Below are 15,204 nucleotides of genomic sequence, written 5' to 3'. Positions count from 1 at the left end.
AATGTTAGACCTAAAACCATAAAAACCCTAGAAGAAAACCTAAGCAATACCATTCAGGACATAGGCATGGGCAAGGACTTCATGACTAAAACACCAAAAGCAATGGCAACAAAAGCCAAAATTGACAAATGGGATCTAATTAAACTAAAGAACTTCTGCACAGCAAAAGAAACTACCATGAGAGTGAACAGGCAACCTACAGAATGGGAGAAAATTTTTACAATCTATCCATCTGACAAAGGGCTAATATCCAGAATCTACAAAGAACTTAAACAAATTTACAAGAAAAAAATCAAGCAACTACATCAAAAAGTGGGCAAAGGATATGAACAGACACTTCTCAAAAGAAGACATTTACGTAGCCAACAGACACATGAAAAAATGCTCATCATCACTGGCCATCAGAGAAATGCTCATCATCACTGGCCATCAGAGAAATGCAAATCAAAACCACAATGAGATACCAGTTAGAATGGCGATCATTAAAAAGTCAGGAAACAACAAGTGCTGGAGAGGATGTGGAGAAATAGGAACACTTTTACACTGTTGGTGGGACTATAAACTAGTTCAACCATTGTGGAAGACAGTGTGGCGATTCCTCAAGGATCTAGAACTAGAAATACCATTTGATCCAGTTATCCCATTACTGGGTATATACCCAAAGGATTATAAATCATGCTGCTATAAAGACACATGCACACTTATGTTTATTGTGGCACTATTCACAATAGCAAAGACTTGGAACCAACCCAAATGTCCACTAATGATAGACTGGATTAAGAAAATGTGGTACATATACACATGGAATACTGTGCAGACATAAACAAGGATGAGTTCATGTCCTTTGACATGGGACATGGATGAAGCTGGAAACCATCATTCTGAGCAAACTATCGCAAGGACAGAAAATCAAACACCGCGTGTTCTTACTCATAGGTGGGAATTGAACAATGGGAAGACTTGGACACAGGATGGGAAACATCCCACACCGGGACCTGTTGTGGGGTGGGGGGAGGGGGGAGGGATAGCATTAGGAGATATACTTAATGTAAATGGTGAGTTAATAGGTGCAGCACACCAATATGGCACATGTATACATATGAAACAAACCTGCATGTTGTGCACATGTACCCTAGAACTTAAAGTATAATAAATAAATAAATAAAATTGTTCCTCTTTGCAGACAACATGACCTTGTATTTAGGAAAACAAAAGATTCCATCAAAAAACTTGTAGAGGTAACAAATTCAGTCAAGTTGCAAGATGCAAAATCAACAGACAAAAATCAGCTGCATTACTTTATATATATATATTTTTTTATTATTATTTTTATTTTTTAGACAGTCACCAGGCTGGAGTGCAGTGGCACAATCTCAGCTCACTGCAACCTCTACCTCCTGGATTCAAGTGATTCTACAACCTCAGCCTCCCCAGTAGCTGGGATTACAGGCGCAGACCACCAATTGCAGCTAATTATTTTTGTATTTTTAGTAGAGACGGGGTTTCACCATGCTGGCCAGCATGGTCTCGATATCTTGACCCCATGATCCGCCCGCCTCGGCCTCCCAAGGTGCTAGGATTACAGGCGTGAGCCATGGCGCCCAGCCAATCAGCTGCATATTCCAAGAATGAAACAGCCAAAAAAAAAAAAAAAAAGACGGCAATGTGATTTACAACAAATTCAAAAAATAAAATACCTAGGAATACATTTAACCAGAGAGATGAAAGATCTCTGTAAGGTAAACTATAAGACATTGATCAAAGAAATTGAAGAAGACACAAACAAATGAAAAGACCACCCCCATGCTCATGGATCAGAAGGTTATCATTAAAATGACCATATTCCCAAAGCAATCTACAGATTCAATTCAATTCCTATCAAAATACCAATGTCATTTTTCACATAAATAGAAAGAAAATCCTAAAGTTCATAGGAAACATTAAAAGAGCCAAAATAGCCAAAGCAATCCTGAGCAAAATGAACAAAGCTGAAGGCAGCACATTGCCTTACTTAAAAATATATTACAAGGCTGTAGTTACCAAAACAGTATGGTTACTGGTATAAAAATAGACACATAAACAGATAAAACATAATAGAGAACCCAGAAAAAAAACGCACGTATCACAGTCAACTGATTTTCTACAAAGGCACCAAGAACATACACTGGAGAAAGGACGACCTCTTCAACAAATGTTGCTAGGAAAATTGGATGCCTATATTCAGAAAAATGAAACTGGACTTCTATCTCTCCTCATCTGTAAAAATCAACTCAAGATGGATTAGATACTTAAATGTTAGACCTAAACTTATAAAACTACTAGGAGAAAACAATTCAGAATATTAGTCTAGGCCAAGATTTTGTGGCTAAGACCTCAAAAGCACAGACAACTAAAACAAAAATAGGCTAACCGGACTATACTAAACCAAAAAGCTTCTGCACAGCAAAAGACACAATTAACAGAGTGAAGAGACAACCAGTTGACAGTTGAATGGGAGAAAATATTTGCAAATCATTCATCTGACAAGGAATTAATATCCAGAATATACAAAGAACTCAATTAAACAATTTTTTTAAAATTCCATTAAAAAGTGAGCAGAATGAAGCCAGGCATGGTGGCTCACACTTTTAATCCCAGCACTTTGGGAGGCAAAGGTGGGTGAATCACTTGAGGTCAGGAGTTCAAGACGACCAGCCTGGCCAACATGGTGAAACCCCATCTCTACTAAAACTACAAAAATAAGCCAGGCATTACAGGTGGTGGCACACACCTGTAATCCCAGTTACTTGAGAGGCTGAGGCAGGAGAATCGCTTGAACCTGGGAGACAGAGGTTGTAATGAGCCGAGATTCTGCTACTGCACTCCAGCCTGGGTGACAGAGTGAGACTTGTGTGTCAAAAAAAAAAAAAAAAGCGGGAAAGAACTTGAATAGACAATTCTCAAAAGAATACATACATACAAATGGCCAACAGGTATATGAAAAAATTGTCAGCATCATTATTTATCAGGGAAATACAAATCAAAACTAAAGATTACATATCATCTTATCCTAGTTAAAATGGCTACTATTAAAAAGACAAAAAGCGAGCTGGATCCTGCGCCTGGCCAGCCCCGCCCGGCTTTCCCTCCGACCCACCTGACCGCCATGCGTCTCTCCTCCTCCCCACTTCGTGGCTGGCAGCAGCCCTCCAGCTTTGGCTCCGTGGACTAGGTCTCCCAGAGCAGCTGCTCAGGGCCGACCCACACCCCCAGGCCTGCCGACGTCTCCCCGGGGAGCCTCCCTGGCCCTGGCCAGACGTTCGGCACCCGGGAGACCCCTCAGGTCGTCAGCACCAAGGAGGCTAGCTCCTCAAATCTGCCTGCGCCGGAGAGGGCCGTGGCTGAGTTTAGTAAGGAGCCAAACGCCGGGCGGGCCTCCAGTGTCCGCGCAGCCTTCACCAGGGAGCAGGTCCGCGCCTTGGAGGGCGTCTTCCGGCACCACCAGTACCCGCGCCCTCTGGAGCGGAAGAGGCTGGCCAGGGAGATGCAGCTCTCAGAGTTCCAGATAAAAACCTGGTTTCAAAATCGCCGGATGAAACACAAACGGCAAATGCAGGACTCCCAGCTAAACAGCCCCTTCTCGGGGTCTCTCCACGGGCCCCCTGCTTTCCACTCACCATCTTCTGGCCTTGCCAATGGTCTGCAGCTGCTGTGCCCTTGGGCACCCCTGCCTGGGCCGCAGGCTCTGATGCTGCCCTCTGGCTCCTTCTGGGGTCTCTGACAAGTGGAACAAGAGGCCCTGGTTTCTTCGTGGGCTTCCTGCTGCGGGCAGCCTCTGAGGTACTACCCCGCAGACCCAGGAAGTGACGTGCATACGCTGGGACAAACCCTGTCCACGGGGCCCTGGGGCCTGTGTGCTCTGCCAGAGACGGGGGATGCATTTGAGGAAGCACCTCTGACTCCGTGCCTCCCGCACACGCGGTCTGTGCAGATCGCACCTGAAGCCTACCCGGAGGACTCAGCTGTTCTGTTTACATCGTGGTGGCACCAAAGGTTCTGGAGATTTCTGGAGAATATATTTGTTAAAGCCACCTCTTCACTGCAAAAAAACAAACAAACAAACAAAAAAAAAACACACACACACACAAAAAGCAATAGATACTGGTGAAGTGTGGAGAAAAGGGAACTGTTATACACTGTTGGTAGGAATGTAAATTAGTACAACTATTATGGAAAATATTATAGAGATTTATCAGAAAATAAAAATACAGCTACCGTATTCACCAGCAATCCCACTACTGAGGGTCTATCCAAAGGAATAGAAACCAGTGAATATATCAAAGGGATACCGGGACTGGCATGTTTATCACAGCTCTATTCTCAATGGTAAAGAAATGGGATCCATGTAAATGTCCATCAATGAACAAATAGATAAAGAAAAAACGTGGTATACATACACAATGGTGCACTATTTGGCTATAAAAAAGAATGTAATCATGTATTTCAGCAACAAGGATGGAAGGGGATATCACTATTTTAAGTGAAATAACCCAGGCACAGAAAGACAAATATTGCATGTCCTTACTCATGTGTGGGAGCTAAAAATGTTAATCATAAACACAAGAAGCTAAGAATATTGAGTGGGTGAGTGGAGGATGAGAAGAGGTAGTTAACAGATGCAAATACACAGTTAGATAAAAAGCAAAAATCCTATCTTTCCACTGCAAAGTAGAGTGACTATAGTTAAGAACACATATTGTATATTTCAGTGTTTCTAGAAGAGAGGATTTAAATCGTTCCCAATGCACCGAAATAATAAATACTCAAAGTGATGGATGCCTCAAATCCTTGACTATCATTATACAGTCTATGCGCGTAACAAAATATCACATGTACTCCATAAGTAAAATATTATGTATGAATAAACATAAATATGCATTTGGCACAGAGTATGTTGCTGGGTATGTATTATTTACCCTTCCTTCTCCTATCCAATATAGTATAGGGTACATTATAACTGCATATTAATAAAGGATGTACAAATGGGTGGATGAAGAATGGACAGATGGAGAAACAAGACATTCACTAATGTTATTTGTAATCTAAAATGTCAGTTACTTTTCTAGGGTAAACATTTTATGTCTTCTCAATTAGATTCCCTCATAAGCAATGTGTTTTATTAAATACAAATTACTATAAAAATTGTGTTATTGGAAAAGTTCTTGTTTCAGTCCACTTATTTTATAAATTTGAAAAAGGAGATTAAACTCATACAATTTATTAAACAAATAAAAGAATTTTTAGCTTGAAATGGAGCATGATTAATGATTGCATCAGTGTAACAGGCATAAATTGGAAGTATTTCAGGCAAACTAGAATGACTAATCAGCCTATCTAAAAATGACCCATAACTTTCAATGGCACTAAGAATTGATGTTATGCATCTCTTTTTTTTCTTCTAATTGCACCTGTCTCTTTTCATACCTTATCCTTGGATTGTATTAATGATCACATGCTATTTTTAAAAAGTACTAGAAATATTTGAGCTTCTTATGAGACTAGTCTGAAACTGGACCTCAAGTTTTTTATCTCATCCTGTTCTACTTCCTTTATCCCTTTCCCCCTGTGAGTACCCCTTCAATAACAAAGAACTTTGCTGAGAAGCCCATTTTGGGCTCTGCTTCTAGAGGACCTAACCTAAGACAATGGGATTTGGTGTGGATAGCAAGGTATAGCATTTTTAGAAAAAATAGGAACAAAGATAGTTTTCAGAGCCCTGTTTTGCTTGCCTGCACCTCAAATTTCAACAATACAAGTGGTGGCTTTATGATGCTGGTTTCGTTCACAACTAGCAAAGTATTAAGATAGCAAATGTCTCCTTAAAGGGAAGGGTACAAATTGAATGTGAGTTCTCTAGGAAGGGTGAGATAAGCCTGATATTGTGGGTTGATTTGATTCTCCCAAAAACATATGTTGAAGTTCTACCTCTAGAAGAACCTGAGAATGTGGCTTTACTTGGAAATAGGGTGTTAGCAGATGTAATTAGTTAAGATGAGGTCACACTTGAGTAGGATGAATCCTAAATCCAATATGACTGGTGTCCTTATAAGAAAAAGAGAAGAGACAAACATGCAGAGAAATGAAAGACGTGAAGACACATAGGAACAAGCGCAATAAATGACAAAAGGCCGAGATTGGAGTGCATATCTACAAGCCACAGAATGCCAAAGATTGCCAGCAACCACCAGAGGAGTGAGACATGGAACAGTCTTCCTCTGACCCCCTAAGAAACAACCAATCCTGCTAATACTTTGATTTTTGGCTTCCCGCCTCTAGAACCATGAGAGACTACATTTTTTGTTGTTTCAAGCTAACAAAGTTTATGGCAATTTGTTTCAGAAGCCCAAGGAAACGAATATACCTAAGTATACAATGGCAGTGAGTTAGCATAAAATAGGGTTTCCTAAATAAATCTGGCAGAACCATATCTGTACCAAGCATCCCTGGCAACTGTGGTCCTGTCTCTCCTACCTCTCACCTAAAAGGAATCCAGAGGAAAAGAAACAGTGGCCAAAATAGACCTCGTTTTCTACCACCCTGTATAGCATTTTGCTTCCCTTAGGTTCTGCATCTTTGGCTAAATAAATCACAAACTTGCAGAGGCTATGATTATCTTTTCCATCATAACTCAACCCACCTGAAATGCTCTGACACTCTAGAAAATAATTCTAATTAATGAATAAAACATGGTAAACTGATAATTAGCTTTTGAAGGTGAAGGTGAGCTCTTTAACAGGAGGGTAATTCAGTAATGTTCTAATTGTTTTCCCCAGCATCAGACCTTACCTGACACTTCATTTTTGCTTCAGCATAACAATTCCCAGCCTCTGTTTAGAAAGATCATGTACAATTTCTTAGGACTTGGCTAGAAATTATTCATAATGCCTGGATTACACACTTTGAGAAATGTGAAGTTGTATGTTATTCAAGCTTCCATATCCAGCTGTGGCAAGGGCTTTCTGGCTTGGACTACTGAACGGAAACTTATGAACAGCCCTATTTTTTATTTCTAAGCAAAACAATATGAAAGAGACCTTTGCTATTAGATAATTAGTGATTTCAAAAGTATAGATGCTAATATCAATGCTAATTGAATCAGTTTATTGATTGCATAGGCAGATGAAAAGGATAGATATTTAGCATGCGATGGATAATTCTACGTTTTGAATGCTGTTCCTAAATGTTCGGGAAAATTTGGGTTATTTTGAAAGTTGATAAAGTACTTTAGTATAGATCTTTTTCAAACTGATAATCTGACAGGTTACATGTATTTAGGGGAGAGTGTCAGTAGCCCTCTAAAGAATCAGAATGTATTTAGCAAATGTATATTCAGAAACAATATTTCTGAATTTTCTTCATCTAACTTCAAGAGAGAATTAAATAGGTAACGACTTGTTTTCATATGAAAAATGTTTGATCTTTCTTCCTAAAGTCCAGTTTCTGCTATTAGCAGAAGCCAAACCTTCCTGCAGAGAAACACACACACACACACAATGACAGAATTTGTTTCTTGATATAGTCACCCACTGCATAAACCAAATCAAATATTTCCTAGGTGTCAACTGTAAGAAATCCCACACACAGCCAAGTCATTAATTTGTCACAGGTCATGTTCTGGTAAAGAAAACCTTTATTGAAAGTGTTGTTTGTAAAAAAAAATAAGTCTCCCCTTATTGAAAATGCCTATCCAAAATAATGAAAAACATTACAAGAGGAACCCATTGGGAGAGAAGGTAGACGGATGAAGACCCTGAAGACTAGCTAGTAAAAGAGTACATGGTGGCTAAGAACCTATAAGCCATGCTGGGGGTTGCAAACCAAACTGATTACAGGGACTGTCAAAAAGCAAAGACTGGGGCCTCCAAGTATAGATTGTAGAAAGTTGTAAAATTCTGTTTAGTCCAAAGGGGCCAGTCACAGTTCATTTAGCTAGTTCTGCAGCTAATAAATGCCTAGTGGGAATTCAGTACCAGGGCTCTCAGATGTTTTTGTTTTAACTTTTCAAGAAAAATCAGAAATTCTCATTTTATTTTATTTTTGGAAGCAAATGTTTATTTTTCCCTTAGGCATATAATTCTTTCAGAGGCTTTAAAGTTTACTACTGTTTTCCCCACAAAGTCTGTTCATTAAGTCTCCTATTAGAGTTATGTTTGGGCATTTTAAGTTGTTTTTATAATGTTACATCATGTCTAAATTTTTTTCTTCCAGTTTTCCTTTTTCTTCCCCTCTTTTTAGTATTATTATTACTTCTTCTTTTTGCTAAGATATAAAGACATCAGCCTTAGAACACCAGTAGAGAAAGTTCCCGGCACTTGCTGATACATTTCTTCTTTCCTAGTAAAATGTTTTGAACACACGAACTAGATTTCTTTTAGAAATAAGGTGTGTCATCCATACATAGCTCCCCCCTGGGATGGAGAATTGGTATCAACACCAGAAACGTGTTTTGAACTAACATAGAAGAAAGGGCTGGTTTTGTAAATAGATGAACCCAGTATTTGACCACATAGTAGTCAGGAAATTGGTGGAATCTATAATCTGTGGGGCTCTGGTGTCTGGAAGATTTCATAGTTGCAGATTGATGTGAGCCTGTAGTGTTAGGCAGAATATTCAATCCCACTTTCCATTTTATAATGCATACAAGGACAACAGTTGTGTTGCATCATTATTACGTCAAAAGGTCTAACTTTTATTATTCACTTATGCAAGATTCACATTTATTTAAATGTGGTTATGGTAATAAATGGTAGGCATAGAGAAATGTCCCTGATATCTTTCATGCTCATCTCCTCTGAGTTGAAATATAATTAAACCTATCACTTAATGAGCCTGATAAATTATTTTGACCTGTCAGGCAATGACAATTTTCAATTTGGCAGCAAATATATACTCTATGGATAATATACTTTTTACAATAGTTTTCTCTGAATATTCATGTCTTTGCATTTCAATACGATACCATTTGTAGCCTTTCATTTTTGGTATATTATTCATTGTATATTCAGAGAGTGTTAAAGAAAACCTTAGTTGGTGCACATACTCTTCATCTCCTGTTGTTCTTGAACATGAATGAGAACTTACTGCAACACATTTTCTTTTCCATGTGTTGGTGTTAACATGTTTTTATGGGCTTATAGAATTTTAAATGTTGATAAATGATTTTTCCGAAGGTTCAAGTTTGGATCATCTCTATCCACCAGGCTTAATAAGTCTAGCAGTGTCTTTAGTAGGTGATAGAAAATAAATTATAGAAATTCTCATTTTAAAAACACTTTTTCCAAAGACGTTTGGGAACTAATTAAAAATTTTTTAAAAATTCAGTCCTATGGAAACATGGACAACCATCTTGCAACCTCTTGTCTTCAATAAAATTTTATTTTAGCAAAGGCCAACAGCAAGGATTCAAAGTTATGGGTAATGTTATTTTTCTGCCTTATGTTTAACTGAAATGCTCTAAGTGGTCAGTGTAAGTATGAAAACGTTTACCTTGTTTAACAAGGGAGAAGAAAGGGATAATGGAACAAGCATCATTCAGAACTGAATGAAAATAAAATGTTTTACTTTTTTTTCTTTAATCAACACATTACTTTTGATAAATAGTCATGGGACATGTGTTCTGTGAGTCACTACAATTCTTACTTGGCACTTGGAACAGTTGTGTTATATAGGTTAACGATAACTCTCAGAACAGGAGTATATTACAAACAAGTGGAGTAGAACATATAGAATACATAATTCGTTATAATATTACTCTTCCTTAGAGCCTTCAAACTTAAACCAAGATGAAAAAAAATGTTTACCAAATTGAATACATTTCTATGGATTATCTACAGAAGAGAGGAAAACAAGCCATCATTTTGATTCCACAAACCAAGTAAAGAATAAGGACATAAACAGATCAATATCCTGACACCACTGGAAATGTTACATTTACCTGGACGATTTTGATATTGTCAAAGAGAGAGGATAAGAGAATGGCTAAGGATGTTCCTAGAGCTGCTGAAGGAACCAGAGAGTTTTTATCACATAAAAATATCACTAGTGTCTTTGTTTTACTAAAACTGAAAAGTTCATCTTAAAGAATTCCTGAAAAAAATAAATATTAATTTGTTCACAGCTGCAAGTTTAACTTAGCACAGGACCACAAACAAGATGAGCTGTGCTATATTTTACATTTCTGAGTCAATAATATTGAAAGCAGCTTCATCTTATAGTGGGGGAAATTATTGGCATATGGGGGATTTTATCACATATCATGTAGGGTGAGAAATTGATGTTTGGGGAGATATTATCACATAACTTAAAATAGAAGACTGGCATAAAACAAACTATGTGAATTGCCTTAATTATTACTATTATTACTTTTTTCAAGAAAAAAATAGTACTTTACTGGCATACAAAGGGTAGTTCTTTGGGTTTTTAATGAAAACAAACAATAACATATAGAATCATCATTCAACTCTCATAATATACAACACAATAAAATCCTGTCTCAAGTTTCCAAGCCTACCTGGGGATATATAGAACCTCTGATGAAAGGTTTATTCAGTAAGATTTGACAAGATGTAAAAAGCAAATTTATTTACTGAACACATGGGCCATTAAGGTGGCATAAATTAGCATTGTGAGCGTTTTGGCTTCTGGTACTCAAGTCAGACTTCCAGATGTACTGATAAAGATGGAACAGGCAAGTCTGATGCCAAGGTGGCATCACTGTGGCTGACCAACGATTCGGAATCTCACATCGGTGTGACTAGTGATTATAATTAAGTCAATGCTTTGTTCCCTGGCTTTGTTAGTTCTTGTAAAATCAAATTCACCATGTCAACTCTACCTCCCTCCAGTGCTTGTGGTAATGCTCTTTCAAATGAAGTATTCTTGTTAGCAGGTAAAACCTTATATGATCCTTTGCCAAGAGATTGATATTAGATAAAAACCTGGTTATATTTTTTAAGCCATAAGAATATAAGAGGAGAAGAATCACATGAATATTTTTCCTTTAAGTAATTTTTTGCAGGGTCACAAACATGTAGAACAAACCATAATCTATTTTTAATTTCAAAATAGTGCTCCTGTTTGCAAACATTAATGCCAAGTTTTCAAGAAGCTTGGTTGTCAAAAGAATACTGCCTTCAATTTATAGTCACTAAATGCATGTGGATTAAGATATTTTTAGATCTCGAAACTAAAGTTCAAATTGGCTCATGTTAGTAAATAGACATACTTATCACTCAATTTATTTGATAGTGTCGGTTTGTAGTTTTATTGTGAAGAACAGCCATTTTAAAGTAGCCAAACATCCAGTTTTTGTGAAAGCTGAATATTTCATCATACATTGGATAACATTAAATTTTCCCCAAATGACCACTCTTAGGAGTCAATTTAAAATTTGTTGTAAAATTTCAGTGAATTAAGCATTATTAGAAGAGATTATTGACTAAAGTTAGGAGACCTTAGTTGAAACTGATATAAGATTTTGGCTGATAAAATAAATTGAAAGAAACTATGCCTAAAAATATTCCCCAAAGAAACAATGTTCTTTGCATATAGCTCCATGTGCAGATTAAAAAATATATTTTTAAAAATACTCCAACCTTTTTTCAGGACAAAACAGAAAGAGAACATAGCTACAAGTGATATAGCTTTGGCATTAGGTCAGTTCCATCTTAAATATGTAGTAATATACACCCTGTAACTATAAGTCACATTTTAAAACAACTTTATGAAATTTATAGAAATATGGCTTAGATTTTGGAGCTATTTTGAGTAGCAAATGACTTGCTTTTACTAAATTCAGCTTTTTTAAAAGCACATTTCTGTAATCAGTCATTATCCCTATTTTTATCAGAGAGAATCATCAAAATGTCAAGTGAATTGGCCCAGTTTCCTTGTAGATGATTGGTAGTGAAGCCAACAACTGTGCTCACTGTTCTGTGATGCTCAATCTTGTGCCCAGATCCCTTGGCCACAAGGCTTTTTCACCAATATCCAGTACTTCCACACATTTTTCTATAATCCGTTTAAAAACCAGATGCCATCAAATGGAATTTTTCTTGACTATTTGATAAAAGTTAAACTTTCCAGGATCTCACGAACTTAATTTCTTTTTCATCTCTACTAATGTTAGCATAACATCACAAGAGACATAAAGCATCTCACGAAGGGTCTTTATCCAATATTAGTTGCCCCTAGCCCTAGGGTCCGATACTGAAATTATATAATATGTGTTAAGTTGGGTTGACAAACGTCCAATAAAACCCACATTTTGGTTTTTTGGTTAACAAAATGTAACACACTTCACTATAGCTTCAAAACTCTCTAACATCAATGTTTCTCAATAGATTTATGTTGGACAATCTTATTACTGAGAGACTTTAAAAATATTTGTTATACTGGCAAAAACACAATCTGGGTTTCCTATTAAGGTGCTCTCTGCTAATTTTCCGTAGTCTTGTTATACCACGTCCTGCACACTACCTGGATTTGAGGAAGATTGTATAAGGGTTCAAATTCTATACTCAAAGTCAGTAGCTGATGTGAAATGATACAATTGTATTACCCAACTCAAACTGTTAGCATAATAGTCCTGCTAGAGTGCGTAATACCTTAACATTATATCTACTTCCCAGCCCCTCCAATGCACTAAAATGATTAAGATTCCCAAGTGTGAAATTGGAGTTCCTTTTCTTAAAGTAAAACCAACCTAATCATTGAAAATAAAATGATTTTACCATGACTTTGTATAAGAATGACAGGTACTAAGACTCATAGTTTTACAATTCTGTATGTGTGTGTGTGTGTGTATATAAGCATTAACCTTAGAACTTGTCACTATACTATTACTTATTTTTAATGATACTTCTTTGCTCACAAATCATTTTAGCCCTACTCTTTAAAAATTGCCTTTAGAGATGACCTGCCAGTCTGAAAATAACATGACCCCATTCTCTGCTGTCTTAGTTAACTTAACCAAACTCTAAGATACTCTACCTGATCATACATATTAATAATCAGATTTTACTTCATTTCACAAATACATTTTAGCAGTTTCTACAGTCAATTTAGCCACCTAGGAAGGATGAGTTTCCATCACTGAGAAGAGGAAAGAGAAGACCCTCAAATTGAAGGTAATGTTCAGTCCCTTGCCATCTGAACATTGATGACCCAACCATAGAATTATTTAAACTCTGTGACGATTCATGACCCACATGAACTTCTAATAAAATAACACATATGATATTTTTCCAGAGGAGAACTTGCCTTTTGTCACCATTCACATTCTGGTAAGCTCTAAGTCCATTCCTGGCAGTAACAACCTTTAGGCCACATGAGCATGACATGTCAACATATCCATCCTTCACTGGACACCCTGATACCACTCTCAAAAGCACTATGTAGACAATGGAGACCTACCACAGAAATGATCCATTTCACCTCCTGATAGTAGCCTCTCTAGTTACTGAAGCAGATCGTACAAAAACACAAGAGATGTTCCAGAGATAAATCTCCCCATGTAGAAAAGAAAAAAATCAGCAAAAGTCAAGTAAAATTTTCATTGTTAGGACTCAGTTTAAATAATTCCTGTAACAATGATGAGAGTGCATAACTGATATACTTGTCTGTGGAAGAAATGGTCTTAATAAGGTGACCGTTAGTTAAAATACATGCAAACTCAGGACAGAGTTAGTCTAAGACTGCTTAGACTAAGCAGTCAGGACCTCTTCCTATTGAGAGAAAGTGCAACAAAAGAAATAAGGATGATGCATTTAAATTGTTGTTCCTTTCCACACCCCCACTGCCAGCTGGCTATTGACTTTTTCAGGGTTGGTTTTGTTCAGAATTTATCACATTCTTGACTGGGAAAATAGAAGTAGCATATCTTACATGATGTTAGCATAAGTGCAGTCATAATAAGTGAGTACTAAGTGAATTAGCAACTACTCCAGTATTAGTTGGTGAAATGTACATTCTGGTTGAGCATATGAATGACCTACAATGTGGTTTACACTCAGGATGGAAAGGAATACGGAATATTTTTCTGGACACATGCAAGTTTGTGAGTAGCTGTATTGGTCACTCGAATAAATAATTTTAATTCCTGAGAGGATAAAAGCAGTGCCCCTCTAGTGCTGATATATTAAACCAGCTTAGCTGTTAATCGCCGTCATCTATTTTACTGATGAAGAAATTAAGGGCAAGGCATTAGTTGACTGTTGGTCAGGGACAAAGTCTACAATAGACCCTGGCTACTCTAAGGCTCCTCATTGCTTACCCCACCACTTCATGCTGCTTTTGGGTGCACAAAGTTATTAATACAATGTTATCCATGCTTACGTATAGAAAGGTAATTTTCCACATCAATTCAGATCTAAAGAAAGAGGCCTATATACCACTTCAGTTATCTTTTAGCTTTGTGATCTGATTTCTTCTGAACAATTGAAACATTACACTGGTACAAAGACAAAGATATTAATTTAAAATTTAATTGTAATAAGTGATATTTAATGCTCATGTCTACTATGTGTTGGTTTGTGTCTTAGAAACTCAAATAGGCACAGCCACTTTGATTCTATTTTGAAACTTCTGCTATCTTTTAATTTTTAGTCTTTTATTATTTCTTGCTCTTTTAATTTTCAAATACATATAAATATTCCTTTGCTAACTAGCTTCTTGGCAACAAAATATGTAGCACCTTTAGAAAAACCAAATTTCATTTCTGATGATAATGGCAGTGAATTACTGCAATAGATCAGGAGAAGTCCAATAGTATCTAAAGACAGAAATCCTTTCAAATGAGGCAGGGGTGATATAAATTGCCAAAAGCCAAGTATGTTTCCTTGTGTGAATAAAACAAATACTCTTCAAAGTTTAGGTCCAGTGAGAGGAGCAATTTATCATGTGTAATCGCCTGTTTTCTCATAAGAGAAATACAGTACCTCCCCAATGACTGTTTCCCATTTCTCTGGATGATCTGGTGGAGGTGCAACAATGCTTTTTCCAGAGGCATTTGGCTTCTGCAATGCATTTATATTTGTTTCAAATGAATCAGAGCTGCTTTCTCTATCACTTTACTTGCCATGGTGTGATGCATGGGAAGGGATGTATAACCATAAAGTCAGACCACCCTCAGGGATTTTCACAGCACACTGCTGACCGATCTAAATT

General features: G+C 37.1%; 1 pseudogene; it reads left to right on the top strand.

Moving 5' to 3' along the window:
• Positions 1–3,145: 3,145 nt before the first annotated feature.
• On the top strand, positions 3,146–5,245 carry LOC105488912 (homeobox protein VENTX pseudogene; annotated as a pseudogene).
• The last annotated feature ends 9,959 nt before the right edge of the window (positions 5,246–15,204 follow it).

The sequence above is a fragment of the Macaca nemestrina genome, chromosome 2 (genome assembly GCF_043159975.1).
Source record: "Macaca nemestrina isolate mMacNem1 chromosome 2, mMacNem.hap1, whole genome shotgun sequence".
NCBI lineage: Eukaryota > Metazoa > Chordata > Mammalia > Primates > Cercopithecidae > Macaca > Macaca nemestrina.
Note: the sequence above shows the minus strand (reverse complement) of the source record. Positions and strands in the feature narration are given on the sequence as shown.